Below are 12,707 nucleotides of genomic sequence, written 5' to 3'. Positions count from 1 at the left end.
TGTTCTCTATCTTGAGGATGACTAAATTGTTGTTATGATTGGCTAGATGGATGGGAGGAGTTTGAGAGGAAATCCCTAGGTTTTAGGTTCTATTTTGGAGAGGATAAAACGCAGGGGTTTCAGTTTTAAAGAATGACTTAAATAAAAAAATTTTAACTAAACCCGACTAAGCACACTGTTCCCGTAACAGTGTACACCCCTGTACAAAAAGGTTAATATCTCTCTACTCCAAAGTCGTATTAATAAACGATTTGTTGCGTTGGAAACTAGACTCATAGACCTTCGATTCGGTAGGTAGAACACACCATAACTCCCAGTATATTGAGAGAAAAGCTCATAAACATTTTATCCAAAGTGAAATTTAAAACCCGTAACTTGCGGCGATCTTTGTCGAAGTTTTAATTACAACTCAAATGACTTCCAATCTTAACGTATAACTATCGAATCATTTAAATATCTCACAGAAATTATCTTCCTGTGGAATTAGACCATTTACAACATGATAACGCCGAATACACAAGGTGTAACACTTCTGGAACAAACCACCGGGCCTCTGATGCTCGTACTTAATTAACTGACAGTTCAAACACCGAGCCACATATGCAATAATGTTCTTCTTCATTCTCTGCCACCAATACTGCTGCCGCAAATCCTAATACATCTTAGCGGCGTCCGGATGAATAGAGTATCGGAAACTATGGGCCTCCTCTAAAATCAACTCTCGGAGTCCATCCACATTAGGCACACAAACTCGACCCTGCAATCTCAAAACTCCATAATCTCCTAAGGTAACCTGCTTGGCACCTCCGTACAGCACCGTGTCTCTAAGGACACACAAATGAGGATCATCAAATTGCCGATCTCTGATATGCTCCAACAATGAAGAACGAGCGACTGTGCAAGCTAACACTCGATTGGGCTCAGAAACATCCAACCTCACGAACTGATTGGACAAAGCCTGAACATCCAGAGCAAGCGGCCTCTCACCGACCGAAATATAAGCAAGACTGCCCATACTGGCTGACTTGCTACTCAAAGCATCGGCCACCACATTGGCCTTTCCCGGATGATATAAGATGGTGATATCATAGTCTTTCAACAGCTCCAACCACCTTCTCTGTCACAAGTTTAGCTCCTTCTACTTGAACAAGTACTGCAGACTCTTGTGATCCATGAACACCTAACATGCCACGCCATATAGATAATGCCTCCAAATCTTTAACGCGTGAACAATGACTGCCAACTCTAAATCATGAACCGGATAGTTCTTCTCATGAATCTTCAACTGCCGCAAGGCATAGGTAATGAACTTTCCATCCTGCATCAACACTGTACCAAGTCCAATACGAGATGCATCACAATAAACTGTGTAAGGCCCTGAACCTATAGGCAAAACCAACACTGGTGTCGTAGTCAAAGTTGTCTTAAGCTTCTGAAAGCTCTCCTCACACTCGTCCGACCACCTGCATTGGGCACCCTTCTGGGTTAACCTGGTCATTGGGGCCGCAATAGACGAAAACCCCTCCACAAACCGATGATAATAGCCTGCAAACCCAAGAAACTCCGGATCTCTGTAGCTGATGCGGGTCTAGGCCAGTTTTTGACTGCCTCTATCTTCTTCGGATCAACCTGAATACCCTATGTTGATACAACATGACCCAAGAATGCAACTGAACTCAACCAAAACTCACACTTCAAAAACTTGGCATACATATGACTATCCCTCAAGGTCTGAAGAACCACTTTAAGATGCTGCTCGTGCTCCTCCCAACTGCGGGAATAGATCAAAATATCATTAATGAAGACTATCACGAACGAATCCAAGTAAGGCTTGAACACTCGGTTCATCAAATCCATAAAAGCTGCTGGGGCATTTGTCAACCCGAATGACATCACAAAGAACTCAGAATGCCTGCACCGAGTGCGGAAAGTTGTCTTAGGGAAATCGGATGCCCTAATCCTCAACTGATGGTTGCCAGATCTCAAGTCAATCTTCAAAAATACCTTGGCACCCTAAAGATGATCAAACAAATCATCAATCCTTGGCAATGGATACTTATTCTTGATTGTAACCTTGTTCAACTGCTGGTAATCTATACACATTCTCATTGATCTGTCCTTCTTCTTAACAAATAATATCGGCGCACCCCAAGGAGAGACACTAGGTCTAATGAAACCTTTTTCAAGCAATTCTTGCAACTGCTCCTTCAACTCTTTCAACTCAGGCGGGGCCATATGATACGGCGGTATAGAAATAGGCTAAGTGCCCGAAGCCAAATCAATGCAGAAGTCAATATCCCTGTCGGGTGGCATACCCGGCAGGTCTGAAGGAAATACCTCAGGGAACTCACGAACAACAAGCACAGAGTCAATAGAAGGAACCTCGGCACTAAAATCACAAACATATGCCAAATAGGCCAAACACCCATTTTCGACCATATGTCGAGCCTTCACATAAGAGATAACACCACAGGTAGAATGACCAGGAGTCCATCTCCACTCTAAACGAGGTAAATCCGGTAAGGCTAAAGTTACAGTCTTGGCATGACAGTCCAAGATATCGTGATAAGGTGATAACTAGTCCATCCCTAGTATGACATCAAAATCAACCATGTCCAGAAGTAATAAATCTACACGAGTCTCAAGACCCCCAATCACAATTATACACGAATGATGGACTCGATCTACCATAATAGAATTACCCACCAGTGTAGACACATATACATGGGCACTTAAGGAATCACTAGGCATGACCAGATACGGTGCAAAATAAGATGACACATAGGAGTATGTAGACCCTGGATCAAATAGGACTGAAGCATCTCTACTACAAACCAGAACAGTACCTGTGATAAATTCATCGGAAGCCTCAGCCTCAGCCTCAGCCTCAGGCCTGGCTGGAAGAGCATAACATCGGGGTTGGGCCCCATCACCCTGAACTACATCTCTGGGACAGTCTGCTGCTGGCTGGCCTCCACCTCTAGCTGTCTGACCTCCGCCTCTAATACCTCTACCTCCACCTCTAGCACCTCTACCCCCACCCCTAGCTGGAGGAGCAGGCGGTGGAACACCTGGTGCCTGAACTATAGCATGGGAACCCTGCTGCTGCGATTGAGTACCCACCAATCTCGGACAAGCCCTCCGGATATGACCATACTCACCACACTCAAAGTATCTACCTGAGTGTTACGGATAAGGAAACTGATACTGACCCTGGTAACCTGGAGGACCACCCCAAAAACTCTAGAGCGGCGGTGCACTGATAGGAGCTGGTGGTGCACTTTAGGGTTGCTGATCAGAATACTACATATGAGAAATACGGACTATCACACCTCCTTTTTCACCTACACCCCGAGAAAGGTATAAATAAAGGGAGTTTTTCAAATTAAAGGACAATCGAAACGGAATTTATTTGTTTAAAGATTCAGAGTCACCACTGGGATGATTTATGGTGTCCCAAGTCACCGATTCCAATCTCGAATCGAGGAAAAGATTGACTTGGTATTACAGTCCGCGAAACAGAAATCCGGGTAAGGAATTCTGTTAACCCGGGAGAAGGTGTTAGGTATTCCCGAGTTCCGTGTTTCTAGCACGGTCGCTCAACTGTTATATTCGGCTTAATTATCTGATTTTAAATAATTATGAACCTATGTGCAGATTTTAGTTTTAATCGCTTTTATTCATTTTTTAAAGAAAATTGCAACGTTTAAAACATGTCTCGAACCACATCACATAAATGCATCCGTGGTTTTTGACACATTTTAACATTGTTGAGATTTGGATTTGAGTCATATAAATGTGCACCTGAGTTTAGGAAAGTACATTATTAAAATACGCGCCTAAAGCAACTACGCGTTTGCAACTTTGCAAGGGCCATGGAGATTCCACTAGATGGCACGCCTCGTTTTCTAAGGATAAAATCAAAATTAATTAAATGAGGGTCATGCAATCGTCATTTTTTTGGCACGACACACCTCGACTTCCAGTTTCAAAAGAGAATTCAAGCTACATGTTTGAGGGCCATAAATTATTTATGTTATTGATTAACTAGTTAATAGTCTAATTAATTAACACTAAATGTAGTTAAAAGTTCCATTTAAACTAACTAAGATGACTTATGCGAGGGAAAACCAATCCATTACACAAAAAGGTTCGAGCCAAAACAAGAGGACTGATGGTCCAACCAAAGAAATGGCCCGAATCTCGTTCGAAGAACTTTCAGAATTGGGCCTCATAATTGAACCCAAGTTTGGAGCCCTGCAGCTGCTGAGCACCAGGCTCAACATCGAATCCTTACAATGCATGAGTAAGCTTGAAGTTGCAAATGAATTCAAAGGGACAACAACGAGACTAATACATATGCAAGCAAACTTTGGAATCATCTTTAACTTATCAATAGCCAATTACATGACATTCAATAATGATTTGATCTTGAAAGAACTTGTGAGTTCCAATTCTAATAACTAACAGTAGGTAGCAGAAATTAACAGTTTCAACATCATAAGAACACAGCTAATCACATTACTTTTGTACAGAGGTTACAATATCAAATTATTTTTGGTCATTCAGTATCTAATACCACCAATAGTCTTTACCAGCAAACAAATTACTAACCTAGACTCTTAAAAGGAAACTTCAAAGAAACAACTGAAATTTAGAAAAGTAATGCAGAATACTACATGTGAAAATACCTATTATGAATGTCCTTGAAAGTCCCTTTATACATATACACCAATTCAAACCCGTGAAATCCAAGTAACTAAGCCATAACTTGTTCCATGTTCAAACCAAAGCTAATTCTAGAACAAAGAACTTAGCAGGTATACCCAACAATAAGATGATCACAAACAGAGTCATACTCTATTCAACCATAAATATACTCGACCAAGCTATTTCCTGAACTAAGTAATACGCATTATGCATGAAATTGAAAGAGATAGAAATGAGAATTCAATAGCAACCATCATCCATTTGTTCATATTTCAGATTCAAGCTTCAGACTACATTTAAGTGGTGTCCATGGAATTGACAAATACTTGAAATGAAAGGGAAGGGAATGTAAGATCAGCAGTGACAACAGCAGTAAGCAGTAGCAGAAATAACCTCCTAGAACCAACTTAAAACCAAGATTTGTTGTGCAGTAAACAAAACAAGCAACCAGAACTTCAAACCAAGCCCTTTAAACCATCAAACTCAAACCGTTTCAGCTACACTTAGGTCAGAAATCATTTTAGGAATTGAAACTGGATAAATCACAGAAACAACCAATGAAACAGTAACTTTTACTAAAAATTCCTAGCCGTCTTCATTTTTTGAACTTTTTCTCTTCAATCCCCCCTTGAAATGCCATGTTAAAGAGCCTTTATAGGCAAGGCATTTAGGGCAGCTTCAATGAATTCACAATTGCACTTCAAACCTTCAAAAATTTTCATTTTTGCTTGGGAGTCCTCAATGTACAATTTAGAAATTCAAAATAACCCCAACCCCAGCTTCCTCGAAGCTTCCCTAGTTAGTTACACCTAGATTCCCTAAGCCAATTACCTAGACTACCCCTTTAAAACCTTGTCACTACCCCTGAACCCAATCCAACTATGGGTCAGGCCAAATCGAACAACCAAAACTCTAAGGCTGTTGTTGGGATGGGTCACAATAAATCGAGGGCCCAAGAAATTCACCCAGCCCATGAATATTCTGAGACCCAAAACTCTGACTCAAAAACATTATCACATACGATGGCCCCAAAAGAGTCCAATCAATTTTAATACTAAAAAACCGAATTAATTCTTTCCCTTTAACAAAATTAATTAAAGTTAACTCATGGCTATTGCTTGTACGAATTCAAACAGAAACAGAAGCAAAAATGAAAAGAAAAAGGCAGAATGAAGATGGAGGAGAAACAACAGAAAAAGAGTTAAATAATGAAACTGACGAGGAAGACGACAGAGAAAAGACAAAAGAATACCTCTAAGGTCGCCCAAACAAAGCTTGATAAACTCTATGGCTTCGACTTGACTCGAAACAAGCATTAACCGTATGTTCTCAAAGAAAACAAACGGTCAACACCCATTTCAAACCCTATCGTTCAAGGGACTTTGTAAGGCTTGACGGATTCTTTTCTTCTTTGTTTTCAGATTCAAAACTAGACTGATTTGGTGAGGACTTGGGGAGAAATGGTGGTGTATTGGGGTTGAGGGAAGGGCGATGGTTGCATGGATGAAATTTGGGTGTGTTCGAGCTTCGCAACCGGCAGGAAATGTTGAAGGGATGAAAGGCGGCGTTAGGGTTTGGCAAGGAGATAAGAGACAAAGGTGATGATCAAAACAAAGGGGGGGGGGTTGTTCTGAGTTAATCTCAGAACTTTGGACATATTTAATCAATGTACAAGAAGCCACCCCCACCGTTGGATGAGCCAAGATTAAAGGCTCAGATCATTTTAAACTTACTAACTTGAAACGATGTCGTATGGTACTGAGGGGTTGGACCCGGATCTGGGCCGGATATGGGGCAATTTGACCGGATACTGGGTGTGTAGTCGTTTGGGCCTGAAAAATTCGATGGAAAAGCCCAAAATCCGATTTTTCTGTTATTTCCTTTCTTTTTCTTTTCCAATTTCAAATCCTTTTCTTTTGCAAATTAAAAATAAAACCTAAATTAAAGTTTGAACTAAATTAACCTACCCAATTAGATTAATCAATCACCCTAGTATTTACAATAATTAATTAAATCCTAAATTCAAAGAAAAATATAAAATTAAAAATTAAAGAGTTAAAATGCAAAAATGAGCTATTTTGATTTTTATATCTTATAAAACAAATTAATTTACCAATTAATCAAAAATGTAAAATTAAATCCTAAATGCAGTGCATGATATTTTTGCTATTTTTCATTAATTAAACAAAAATAAAAATGCACAGACAAATGTAAACAATTATCAGAAAATGCCACAAAATCCTCAAAAATTCCAAATAATGAAAAGAAGTTATTTTGTTTTGAATTTATGGGAGTGATTCATATAGGGCAAAAATCACGTGCTCACAGCTGCCCCTCTTTGCTCGGAAATACGGAGAGTTTTCGTGTAAAGACAAAGTAAGCAGATACGAGCGATTTTTGCCCGTTTAAATATTCCGTGGGAAGCATTTTTGAAAGATTTGACCGCACCCTACTTTCGAGGTTTCCTACATATCCTTGGCTATAAAGGAATCACGTCAGTGTAGTTCGAAAAGTTTTGGTAGCTATGACTACCATGAAGCTGTGATTTCATTGTTGTTGTTATTGCTGCTACTACTTGCTGAACCCCTTATTACACCATGTCAAAAATAAAAGAAGCTAGACTAGACTATGATCTATGAGTTCACAAGAGATCCTATCTATATCTTCAAACTTGCTTCTTGTGGTTCTTGTTGCCTTGTTGACTTGTATTCTCCCGGTGAAATCCTTTTGTTGTCGCCTTGAATTGTAATCTGAGATATTTTTTCTTTTCTCCAGGCGGATGCCTGAGTGCTAAACTTGAATGTATTCCCTGCTCTCCAGGCGGGCTCCTGATTGCTGACATGAAATGTATTCCCTACTCTCCAGGCGGGCTCCTGATTGCTGACTTGAAATGTATTCCCTGCTTTTCAGGCGGGCTCCTGACTGCTGACTTGAAATGTATTCCCTGTTTTTCAGGTGGGCTCCTGACTTCTAACTTGAAATGTATTCCCTGCTTTCCAGGCAGGCTCCCGACTTCAACAAAATGACAAAACAGAGGAAATTTTCTGCCCTAGTTTGGGTATCTGGGAACATATGCAAGTGTAAAACGAATCACGTTACCAACTATCAATAAGAACTTAAAAGCTAAAATTTGAATTGTACTCCCTGTTCTCTAGGTGGGCTCCTGATTGCTGGCTTGAAACATATTCCCTACTCTTTAGGCGGGCTCCTGACTGCTAAACTTGAACTGTATTCCCTGCTTTCCAGGCGGGCTCCTGACTTCTAACTTGAAATGTATTCCCTGCTCTCCAGGAGGGCTCCTGACTTCTAACTTGAAATGTATTCCCTGCTCTCTAGGCGGGCTCCTGACTTCAACAAAATAGACAAAAATAAAGAAAATTTTTTGCCCCCGTTTGGTGGATAGGAACAAATGCGAGTGTAAAACTAAATCATGTTACCAAGTATTACTAAAAATTTGAAAGCTAGGTCTCATTATCCAGGGGGATCCTAACAACTCTTAATTAAACGACAATTTGAAATCTAAATTATATCTTCTAAAGGTGTGACTCCTACTAAATCTTGTTATCTAAGAGGGTCTTTAAACTACTCCCCATTATCTAGGAGGGTTCTGAAAATCAAAAGTCAAATTTTATCTTAAGAGTGACAATTTTTATAATTGAATTATACTACCCTACAGCAGAACTTACGCTAAATGTTGTTATCTAATCAGAATCTTAAAGCTAAGTCCCATTATTCAGGACGGTCCTGAAACTCCTAATTGGATCTTATCTCGAACATGCAAACTTCTAAACTAGCTTATATTCCTTTGGGATACATTTATGCTAGATTATGTTATTTCTGAACTTTACGCTATGTCCTATTTTCCAGGAGGGTCCTGAAAATTAAAAATCAAACCTGTTTGGTGACTGCCTTTCTCCATGGAGGACTCCTCCGAAACAACTGAAATTTCCTGCCCCTGTTTTAATCAAAGAAAAATTTTGTCAGTTTAAGATGTGGTGGTTAGTTGATGGAATTCTTGCTGAAGGTCCCTCTGCTGCATTGTTTTGCTTTGACTGGCTTCCCCAAACCAGCCCTGAACCGCTTGACTTTCCGACTGACTTTCAAACCCCTATGACTTTGGATGAACCACGTGTTCTATACCCAAATCGTTTTTGTACATCTCTGACCCCTTTTAACCGAACCTCTGCATCTCCCATGAAATTACTAAATCATTTTGACGATGGAACTTTTGCTGGCACTTCATCCCACTTTACATCATGCTATCTTTGGTATGCTCTAGCCACACTGCGCTTTGCAATCTTGAAGCTGGTAGTGAGCTTTGAAATTTCTTCTTATTTGCTTAAATATAACTGACATTGGGAACGTCTTAGAGAAATAAACCCAAAAGAAATGAAATGTAATGACTTTCAGAGTTAAGGATAAGAAAATCCAAAACTGGGTGACTATCTGAAGAGAAAAAGAAAAGAGACTTATCTGAGTGGAACAGGTGGTACCAACGATCATGACATGCATTTTGGATTAATCGGCCCAATCTGTCCAACCAATCAACTTTCAGTTGCCATACTTTGTTGCCCCGAAATTTCTATAACCTGATTTCTTCCCCCAAATCCTGACCTTGTTCATCCTGCGGTGCCTTGAAAGGTTTTCACCAGCAGACCTCTCTCACTCGTTCATCTGCCAACTCACTCTTACCTTAAGGTGCCCGTGAGGGTTTTTACCGATAAGACTCTCTCATTTTATTTCTCTCTACTCCCGTCGCCTTACGGTGCCCGCGAGGGTTTTCACCAATAAGACTCTCTTATTTTGATTTCTTTCAACTCCTATCGCCTTACGATACCCATGAGGGTTTTCACCAATAAAACTCTCTCATTTTGATTTCTTTAAGCTCCTATCGCCTTACGATGCCCATGAGGGTTTTCACCAATAAGACTCTCATTTTTGGTTTCTTTTCCTTGTTTGGACCAGAGTATTGCTCTTGATATGAATCACCTCTACCTGCTCGATTTGGCATTTCTCGACTACTGATCAGAAGGTCTTTCTTTGGACTGTAATATAGGCTTTTGGATGGGGTTAGAAAGAAAGGGTATAAAAAGGCTCAAAACAACTCAAATGGGTCAAAAATTACAACCTTCGGAATCAGATTTCTGACAACAATCGCAACTTCTGCCCTAGGTTTCTTGTTTAGGGACTTTTGGATTTTTATTTTGATGAGACCGAACCGGGAGGTTGCTTACGTATCCTTAAAAGGAATCAGGTCGAACGTAGTTCATGTCATAGAAATTACCTTGTTGTTGTGATTTTTTTTCTCTTTCTTTTCTTTCTCTTTTGGTTTTCTCTCTTTTTTCTCTTTTGTTGTTTTTCTTCTTCTTTTCTCTTTTCTTCTTCTTTTTTTTCCTCTTTTTTTTCATTCTTTTCTTTCTCTTTCCTTTTCTTTCTCTTTTTCTTTTCTTCCTTTTCTTATCTTTCACGCTTGTATTTCTGATATTTGCTACTGATTCCGAAAGAGGGGTATGAAAGAAAATAAATAAGACTCAAAAGTGGTGACGAGGGATAAAGTGTTTAGATAGCAGAACAAAATGCCTTCGTCATTTCAATATTAAAAACATGCCAAATACAAACAAGTACAATTAAACAAAGGAATCATACATAGTATCTTTTAACTGCATCAGAGTTGATAGCCATTTCAACACATTTGCCTTCTACATATGTCAAATACAATACACCATTGGACAACACTCTAGTTACCACGAATAGCCCTTGCCAATTTGGGGCGAACTTTCCTTTTGCCTCAACCTGATGAGGGAGAATGCGTTTCAATACTAACTGACCCATTTCAAACTTTCGTGGACATACCTTCTTATTGTATGCTCTTGCCATTCTCTTTTGATATAACTGGCCATGACATATTGCCGCCAGTATCTTCTCATCGATCAAACTTAACTGCTCCAGACGGGTTTTGACCCACTTATCATCATCGATCTCAGCCTCTACGACAATTCGAATGGATGGAATTTCCATTTCTGCGGGTATTACTGCTTCGGTGCCATACACCAACAAATAAGGAGTCGCCCCTACTGAAGTTCGGACAGTAGTGCGATAACCCAGCAATGCAAATAACAGCTTTTCATGCCACTGCCTAGAACCCTCCACCATTTTTCAAAGTATCTTCTTTATGTTCTTGTTGGCTGCCTCGACTGCTCTGATTGCCTTAGGGCGGTATGGGGTAGAATTGCGATGTGCAATCTTGAACTGCTGACATACTTCTTTCATCAGATGACTATTGAGATTAGCCCCATTGTCTGTAATGATCACCTTCGGTATCCCAAACCGGCAAATGATATTTGAGTGCACAAAATCAACTATCGCCTTCTTGGTTACAGACTTGAATGTTTTAGCCTCTACCCACTTGGTGAAATAATCAATGGCCACCAGAATAAACCTGTGCCCGTTGGACGCTGCTGGCTCGATTGGTCCAATGACATCCATTCCCCAAGAAATAAAAGGCCATGGTGCAGACATTGTATGTAATTCAGATGGTGGAGAATGAATCAAATCTCCATGCACTTGGCATTGATGACATTTACGCACGAAATTGATACAATCTCGCTCAATAGTGAGCCAATAATAACCTGCTCGGAGAATCTTCTTTGCCAACATGTACCCACTCATGTGCGGTCCACAGACTCCAGAATGTACTTCAGTCATAATGGTTGTAGCCTGCCTAGCATCTATGCACCTCAGCAGTCCAAGGTCAGGAGTCCTTTTGTATAGAACCCCTCAACTGAAGAAAAACCCGTTTGCCAGCCGCCTAATTGTTCTCTTCTGATCACTTGTGGATTGTACTGGGTATACCCCCATCCTGATGTATTCCTTGATATCGTGGAACCACGATTCACCATCGAGTTCTTCTTCCACCACGTTACAATAAGCATGTTAATCGCGGACCTGAATATGCAACGAGTCTACATAATCCTTATCTGGATGATGTAACATTGACGCCAGAGTAGCCAAAGCATCAACGACCTCATTATGAATCCTCGGAATATGCCTGAACTCTATTGATTGGAAACGTTGACAAAGATCATGCAAACATTGTCGATACGGTATAAGTTTTAAATCCCGTGTTTCCCACTCTCCCTGAATCTGGTACACCAGAAGGTCCGAGTCACCCAAGACCAAGACTTCCTGGACACCCATATCCACAGCCATCCTTAAACCCAAAATGCATGCCTCATACTCAGCCATGTCGTTAGTACTGTAGAACCGAAGCTGAGCCGTAATAGGGTAATGATGCCCTGTTTCAGAAACAAGTATCGTTCCTGTCCCAACGCCTTTCATGTTAGCAGCCCCATCAAAGAAAAGTTTCCATCCTGGCTTTTCAATCTGTTCTGACTCATCAATGTGCATTACCTCTTCATCAGGGAAGTAAATCTTCAGCGATTCGTATTCTTCATCCACAGGATTCTCAGCCAAATGATCGGCCAATGCTTGTGCTTTTATCGCAGTCTGAGTCACGTAGACAATGTCAAATTCTGTAAGCAAGATTTGCCACTTTGCGAGCCTTCTCGCGGGCATAGGCTTCTGGAAGATTACTTCAACGGATCCAAGCGAGAGATGAGGTCAGTAGTATAAGATGACAAATAGTGTTTCAACTTCTGGGCTAACCAAGTTAGGGCACAATACGTCCTCTCAAGATGAGTGTACTTAACCTCGTAAGGTGTGAACTTCTTGCTCAGATAATATATGGCCTGCTCCTTCTTGCCAGTGATGTCATGTTGCCCCAACACATATCCAAATGAATGTCCAAGACTGTCAAATACAGAATCAAAGATCTCCTTGGTTCTGGCGGGACCAGCACAGGTGGGTTTGAAAAGTACCCTTTTATCTTATCAAATGCTTCCTGACATTCATCTGTCCACTTGATCGCAACATCTTTCTTTAATAGTTTGAAATGGGCTCACAAGTTTCTGTGAACTGAGCAATAAACCGGTTGATAT

This window comes from Nicotiana tabacum, chromosome 13 (assembly GCF_000715075.1).
Source record: "Nicotiana tabacum cultivar K326 chromosome 13, ASM71507v2, whole genome shotgun sequence".
NCBI classification, from domain to species: Eukaryota; Viridiplantae; Streptophyta; class Magnoliopsida; order Solanales; family Solanaceae; genus Nicotiana; species Nicotiana tabacum.
This window is presented reverse-complemented; position numbering follows the sequence as displayed.